Below are 7,781 nucleotides of genomic sequence, written 5' to 3'. Positions count from 1 at the left end.
GAAAGTGTCGACTGCCAGACACCAGAAAGCCCCACCATCTGATTTGCGCTGACCCCATATGTCGACTGCCTGCAAAGACTTTATATATTGTAACACTTTGCTAAATGAAGGGGCTGGCTTCTTCTTTGTGGGCATTGTGGTTAATTGACAAAAGCCAATGTGTGGGAGTCAAAGGTGGGCAGAGAATAGCGGAAAACTGTAAGACAAAAAGTAAGTGGACTGTTAATCTAAAATAATGACTCAAGTAAAAGAAAAAAGAGGTCGCCAAATAATTAGACGTGAGTAAAATAAAAGTAAAAAAAATGAAAAAAAACAGTGCAGACCTTAAGAAAAAAAATTCTGTGGTCTGATGAGACAAAGATTCAAGTCTTTGTCTTCAATGTCAGGCGTCATGTTTCTCATCACCTGACCAATACCATTGCAAAAATAAATGATGAATGGTGATGGCAACATCATCAAGTGGGGAGGATTTTCAGTAGTACGAACTGTCAAGATTGAGCGAAAGATAAGATTGGACGAAAACCACCTTGTGTGGGGTCAGGGCCATAGACAGCGGTGAAGGTTTGCGTTCCAACAGGAAAATGATTCCAAGCACAAAGCCAAGACAACGAAAAGTGGCTTCACAACAACTCTGCGACTATCCTGAAGTTGCCCGGCCAGTAGTGATGTGTAAATGAAGCTTCATGAACCAGTTGTAGTATTTTTGGACACTTACTGTTCAACATTGGGCTGAAAGCACGCTAAATCGCCATTTTTTTAAACCCTTTATTTAAACCAACAGTGCCCTCTAGAGGACTCCAAAATACAGCAGCTGGTTCGTCAAGCAAATTTGAAGCTACATTTTCCCATCACTACCGGCCAGAGTCCAGACTTAAGAGTTCTTTCGCGTGTTCAAATGAACGTCTCGAGGCTATTTTCAATTATTAATTAATTATACATTTCCGGGCTGACGATGGTGGAGAATTGACATCTGTAGGGATGTGTGGTAGAGGCTGACATTTTTTGGGGAATCGGAGTCAATTTATCTTTAATCGCAGGATTGGGACAGAACAGGATATCAAATTCGATACAACCCTCTTGTGCTTTCTTTGTTGTTTTGAATGAAAATGACTTTCATTGGTTTTGTTTAGCATTCATACTGTAAGTTTCACAGTGAGTTATTGGTGTTTTTGTTTTTGTTAGCCTATTAAATTATTTAAAGAAAATCCCATAATAAGGGAATGTACTTGTCATCAGGTCCCGTGCACATAATAAACATTCCGCAGACTGAGTGCATTTATTGTCTGTATTGAAAGGAGAACACCCTCTTACTATCATAATTGTGTTATTGATTACTCATAACTCACTTTGTCTTATTATGATTACAATTTAACGTTGACTTTGTGCGTGAAAGGAATTCTCTCCTTCGGTGTCAGTCTTGTTGACTTGTATGATCTATGATTCATCAATACCATCGATTTTCCCAAAGTTCATCCAAAACGTTCAATACAGCCCATATCAGTAGTTTACATTAAAAAAAAAGATGGTAGGCAAAGCAATCTGCATGTCAGCAAAATGTCACCATAATTGAGGCGGGCTGATGTTATTGTCCCTTAACGAAGTTCTGACTGTTTTATAAACAGGGTTGGGACAGGAGACATCAGTCACCAGGGAGCCTGTTAACATCAGCAAGGAGAGGAACATGTTGAATTAAGCAGCGAGGCGCAGATGTGCCACACTCAGCTCTCATTTGGAATTTGAATGTTCAATTGTTTGACCGTGACTAACACTGAGCAAATGTTGGCTCGGGAACTGGCCACATCATTAGGTACACCTGCACACCCGTGTGAGATATAATTGAAATATTCTGGCCTTATAAAATTAACTAAATCAATTTTTGCTTTTGTATTGTCTTGAGTATTATGAATATTTTTATATTGACTGTTCACGTGTGTTTCGCCACCATTTGCGTTCAAATAGCTCTCATTTAAAGGGTATAAACACAGAAATTGAGACATGGTTACATTTAAAGCAGTTAGAAATTTCAGGAATTTTCCAACTTCAAATGGGCGCTGACAGGTAGTGATGGGTAAATGAAGCTTCAAATCAGCTTCATGAACCAGTTGTAGTATTTCTGGACTCCTCTAGATGGCACTGTCTGTTCAAGATAAGACTGAAAGCACAATGAATTGCCAATTTTAAACCCTTTATTTAAAGCAACAGTGCCATCTAGAGGACTCAAAAATACAGCCGCTGGTTCATGAAGCAAATTTGAAGCTTCATTTTCCCATCACTACTGACAGGCCAATAACAGATTTGTATCTTCCGTAAACAAAACGTTGTGGAATCCATTCAAAGAATTGACGAGATTGTTGATCAACAGTAAAATGAGACAGGGTCCCAATATTGACCCCTGTGGAACCCCGTGCTTCGTTTCATTTATTGACTTTTGGTCTTTCACATCGACTTAGTTCACTTCTATAAAGGAACTTGCATTGGTATCCAGACTATAATTTTTCCACCTCGACTGAGGTCTGCCTTTATATTTATCATTGTAATGGCCAGATTTTTGATAGAGCTATTGTATTGGATCTCATTAGATTGTGCAAGCGTACCCAGCTAATGAAATGGCCAGTGACGATATAGTCACCTCCCTGCTGTGTGCTTTGCAGGGGTGCGTGGCTATTTGGTGCACGCACATCTGGATATCTATGGCTGTTGCTCTGCTGGTGGACACTGAGGTGACAGCAGGCTGCCCTCCAAGGGCTCTGGATATCCAGTGTAAATCCAGCCCAGTGGAGCTGTGAAAAAAAGCTAATAATATGTTATTGCAGTCCAGGTCCCCTTGTCGCCTCTCCATCAGAGCACCACTGTCACTTTACACATGGACCGCAGTGTGATAATGGACAATAATGCCGAGTATAGCTGAGAGTGAGAAGTCCAATCTGCCTCCTGAGTGGTAAAAGGGTTGAGAGAAAGTACACCCCTCTGCTGTGTGAGAGCACGCCGTATGTCATCCTAACATGTTCCTCTGGACATCCCTCCCAATCAGTAAGCATACTTTTCATTGTCGTCTTCTTCTATAAATCGTGAAGTTTCTGTGTGAGGCCCCCCCCCCCCCCATCTAAAACTCCTAATTACCCTTTGTTGCAGTGCGGAAGCTCATTATTGTGCTTTGTTTTTGTTATTATTACAGTTTTAGACCTCCATATAGCAGCTACTCTGAAGACCACTGGACAATTGTTTCATCATGTGTTTATTCATATTTAATGTAGATGCATTTTCTACCCGCAAAAAAAACAAAAACAAAAAAAACACGGTCATTAGCCGGCGCTTTGCAAGGGTATAAACACAAAGATTTGTAGTGATAGAGTTTAGGTTTCTCAAAGAGAATTTGAAATGACGTTATCAGCAATGACTGCAGGCAGTACAGCACACGCACTGTGGAAACATTGCTCTACAATGAAATAAATAAAATTCAAAGCATGAATAAAAACTCTGTTTTTAAACATAAACATGGTAAATAGCCTTCCTTTGAGCCATGAATTGTTTCATATTCTACAAAAAAAAAACAACAACAACTGAATGATCAGACGTTAACTGGACATGACCTACTAAAGTATCCATCAGGAATTTCATTAGCGCAGTCAACATATTCTTTTACTGTCATGTGGTCTGACTGGTATTTTAGTCACCGTTTGTGCAATCATTGGACGGATTTGTGTTAATCATTATTGTATGTGCAACACCAGTTATTGCAAGCAATGTTTCTTTGTATGTGAGTACATATTAATTGGCACTTTGGCAACCTGATTTGCAAGATTCACTGGGATGTTTCTTTTACAGGGCAGAATAAAAGCATTTCGCATTGGTTGGCCAAAGGGCAAATGCTAAAAGCAGGCTTTGGTACACAGGGATGACAAACGGCAACATATATTTATCTTTGCTCAGACTACCCATTTTCCAAAAGTGCTCGTCGTTATAATTCACTCATATTTCCCAGGTGAAGTTTAAACATTGAAAAAAGAGAATTTCATGTCATCTATTCAGTCAAACCACATAACTTATCAATGTCTGTTAGCTTAATGCTAACACGTGATACCAAATACCATAGACGGGCTAAAAAAAACTAACTGTTGCGGTGGGAGGCAACAGATGTTTGAACATAAATGGAGCACCGACACATGTAAAAAAGACATAACAATCGCATGTGTTGCACAGATAAGAATGATTGGCCAACTCATCTGCCGTACAACGCATTTAATTTTTTTAATCATCAGCGCCTTCTCCCTGCAAGGCACAATAGTGACATTCAGACGACGTTCCGGGTGCGCAGCTTCTCTTGCATCATCGCAAACTGACTGTTCTTCTTCACCGGTAATCAGCCTCGTCTCTGATAAGCAAGGTAATAAGCACCCTCTGCTGGCGAAACGAATATTGCACCCTGATAGAAGACAGACACTAAACCCTCATGTTATCATGAGAAAATTACCTTAAGACCAACGACAATAGAATTGTTAACGATTTATATCACTTTTCGCATAGTGCCACACAAAGATATATTCTTTATCCTCTGTGAGAATTTTTTAATATTACTACAGCTTCCTGAGCAACAAAGTTGCAAAGCCCTTTAATTTTCTGCAGTGACGCATGAAATGCACAAACTGTTCAATTATTTGCTTGTTGAGGGAGAAGCAAGACAGAGCACCACTTGAGAGTTTGACGTTCTCCTCGATTATTGTCAGCAAAGGTGACAAGAGGATAGCATTTGAGCTAGTTTAGGACTGGTTGTTAAACGAGGTTATATATTGCATGTGAGCATTTGGGCTCAGCAGGTGCCGCATTTACAAGCCTCTTTAAGAATGTTTCCTGTCCTTACACAAGCGTTTCTAAATTCATCAGCTCGGAGTAAATTGCAGTTCCCCGTGTAATTATTGCAATGTGAAGAGGGCACCGGAGCCTTTTTATTTTCTGTCCGATGATTGAATTTCTGCCCTTCTTCTACGGAAAGTTGCATTTGGTGCACGACATCAGCCTTTGTGCTTTTCCGAGCCTCCCGGGTTCAATTCCCATTATTTACTTGACTGCGACCCTGTATCGTGACCCCTGGAGTCTCTCATTCTCCACCAAGTCTACTTTTAAATTACCCACCTAATGGCAACCTGCATTTTATACTGAACTGTAATGAACGCTCCAATTATGCTGAAGGTGACGGAGGTGATTTGGATTTGAGAGACGCGGTGATTGGATCCCCCCCCCCCCCCCCCCCCCCCCACACACACACACTCCATTTCACTATCTCTCTGCTCTTCTGCCATTCCCACAGACCTGTGGTCAGCACTTTCAGTTGGAAGGAAACTAAGCCTCCACTTGTGGTAATGCAGCCACTCGGTGCGCGGCCAAGCTACGCACCGATGAGGTGACTGCAGAATTAAGTGCTCGGAATAAATGAATTCATTCTGGCAGAAATGTGTCAAATGACCTTTCTGCTGCTCATTACACATGGCGCACATTACACAAGAGAAATCCTTCTGTTGTCAGCTCCCTTTTGTTTCTCTCACCCCCTACAACCCTCCCCCCCCCCCTCCTGCCCCTTGTCAAAGGGGAGTGGTAATTAATTGAAATCATTTCCGTGTGTAAGGTTGCGTGGATCCCTCCTCAAGGTGTGTCTGCGGTTCGATAGATATTTGTGTGTATGGGGAGTCAGGTGCTAAGTACTGCAGTTGCACAACACTAAATGACTGGCCGAGTTCTACAAAACCAATTGGAGTGCAGAGGCGTCGGAGGGCAGGAAGTACCGAGAGAGAGAGACGGAGCACGGGGGCAAAGCGAGGGCACTGCCCCTCGCCGACAATATTCAGACGGCGACTGCCCTCACCGCCGTCTGAAGAAATTGAAATGTTTTGTACCATTCAAGGCTGGCCACATTTTTCATTTGCCGCCATTTTTCTCGATGATTAAAAGGCTGTTTATGAGAAGTGAACAGTCTCCTTGGAGGAGATATCCTCGTGCCTGCCTGACTGAATGCGCACAGTAGAGGCTGAGGAGAGCTTATCCTCATAGAGAGGCTGCTTGGCAAGGAGCGCAGTGGCTTCATGAGGGCCATACATGCGGCTGAAGATTGCTTTTTACAGAGTGGCTATGCAGAGACCAATAAATTAAATATGAATAAATTAAAAATGTACTCTGGCAGAAAATTGCTTGGAAAACAACCACGCCGCCATTAAAATATGTAGAATGCCTTTTATGTCAAGCAACCTGGGCTTAGCTATCACTAAAAATTAGCGCGCCATCCAACCGTAGTCAAGAACGTTTCACTTTTATCACTTGGTTTAGGAAAAAAAAAAAAAGTCTTGTCAATTTTGCACACCACAGATAATACTGTTGTTAACAACACTGACAAATTAGATTAAAAAATAAATAAATAAATACATCACCCAGTGTATAAAATGAGGCTTCAAAATCGGGAAAAATCAAGACATTGTCTCTGCTCTCAAATGCTGTGGGCGTGTCCACTGAACATGTGAAACCGCAACCCACTGATGCAAATTTCTTGCGTATACTCATCCCAAAATGAATATATATATATATATATATATATATATATATATATATATATTAGGGCTGTCAAAATTAAAGCATTAACTCAAAGATTTTTTTTTAAATTCACATGATTACATATTTTAACTCAGTTAACTCGGTTTTATTAACTTAATTTGCATATCTCAAACACATAATCTCAGAACAAAACATCCTACTTAAATTACCACTGGGCCTTGCAAATCAATAATTATTGAGTGATTTTTTTTGCAATTAATTAGTCAAAAAAAAGAATTAATGGCTTGGCAGCAACTACCTTGCCATGTTCATTTGAATTTGAGTAATTGTTCATCCCTCGTCTCCTGCGTCACTGGCTACTGCAGCTCATATTTCTGAGAAAACCATTTGCCCTTCTTTGTATGACTTGATAATCACACAATACTGAGAAACGCTGATGGAAATCTCCACTTTTTCGTGACCACTCAGCCTCTCTTTCCATCAGCATGAGTCGCCTTTAAAAAAACGTCCTTAATTACATCCGCTAATTATTTGCAGGGGAGGTAGAGAAGCATATGAACGCGCTCGTCTCCGCTCGGAAGGCAACACAAACATGGGAGGGGATCAGGATCATCAGCATGTGTGATGAGCTCACACAGATAACGTGGCCACAACACTTCCATGACATTGTAGCTGTGTTACCTCATTACCGCAATGTCACAGCGGCAGTGTGGGGATGTTGTGTTTGGGGAAGTGGAGGGGGCCAATGGAGGCATAATAAAGGCGGCGTACGAGGGGGTTGGGGGTCCGCTGCAGGTATCGGGCCTCTGCAGATGAGCTGATTAATTAAAAGGAGCTCAATTAAGGTTACTGAGCTGATCTCCTCCCCACCTCTCGCGTTGCTCATTGGATAAAGGTGGATGAAGCAGAGGGGGGTTCAAGGGATGGGAAGCATCCTTGCTTCTTTTGACATTAACACGCCTGCAGCTCACTTGACGCACACACACACACGCACACGCACACAGTGTTGCCTCTGTGTAGTCCACCCCACCTTGGCAAAGTGACAGTCTTCAGGGTCTCAAATGGGGCCCTCGGTGTTTTAATCCCTGCAGCCCATCAAGCCACCCACCCACACATCCATCTGTCAGGGTGGAAACGTTTGGGGGAGGGGGCACATGGGTGCATCTCGTTCCATCCCGGCGGATTTTGTAATTTCCTTCGCCTCCTCGCTTTAGCCAAAATTCACACCCCTAAACTAGGCACCA

The sequence above is a fragment of the Idiotropiscis lumnitzeri genome, chromosome 5 (genome assembly GCF_059441095.1).
Source record: "Idiotropiscis lumnitzeri isolate Australia: NSW breed Sydney's pygmy pipehorse chromosome 5, RoL_Ilum_1.0, whole genome shotgun sequence".
In the NCBI taxonomy this organism is placed as follows: Eukaryota; Metazoa; Chordata; class Actinopteri; order Syngnathiformes; family Syngnathidae; genus Idiotropiscis; species Idiotropiscis lumnitzeri.
Note: the sequence above shows the minus strand (reverse complement) of the source record.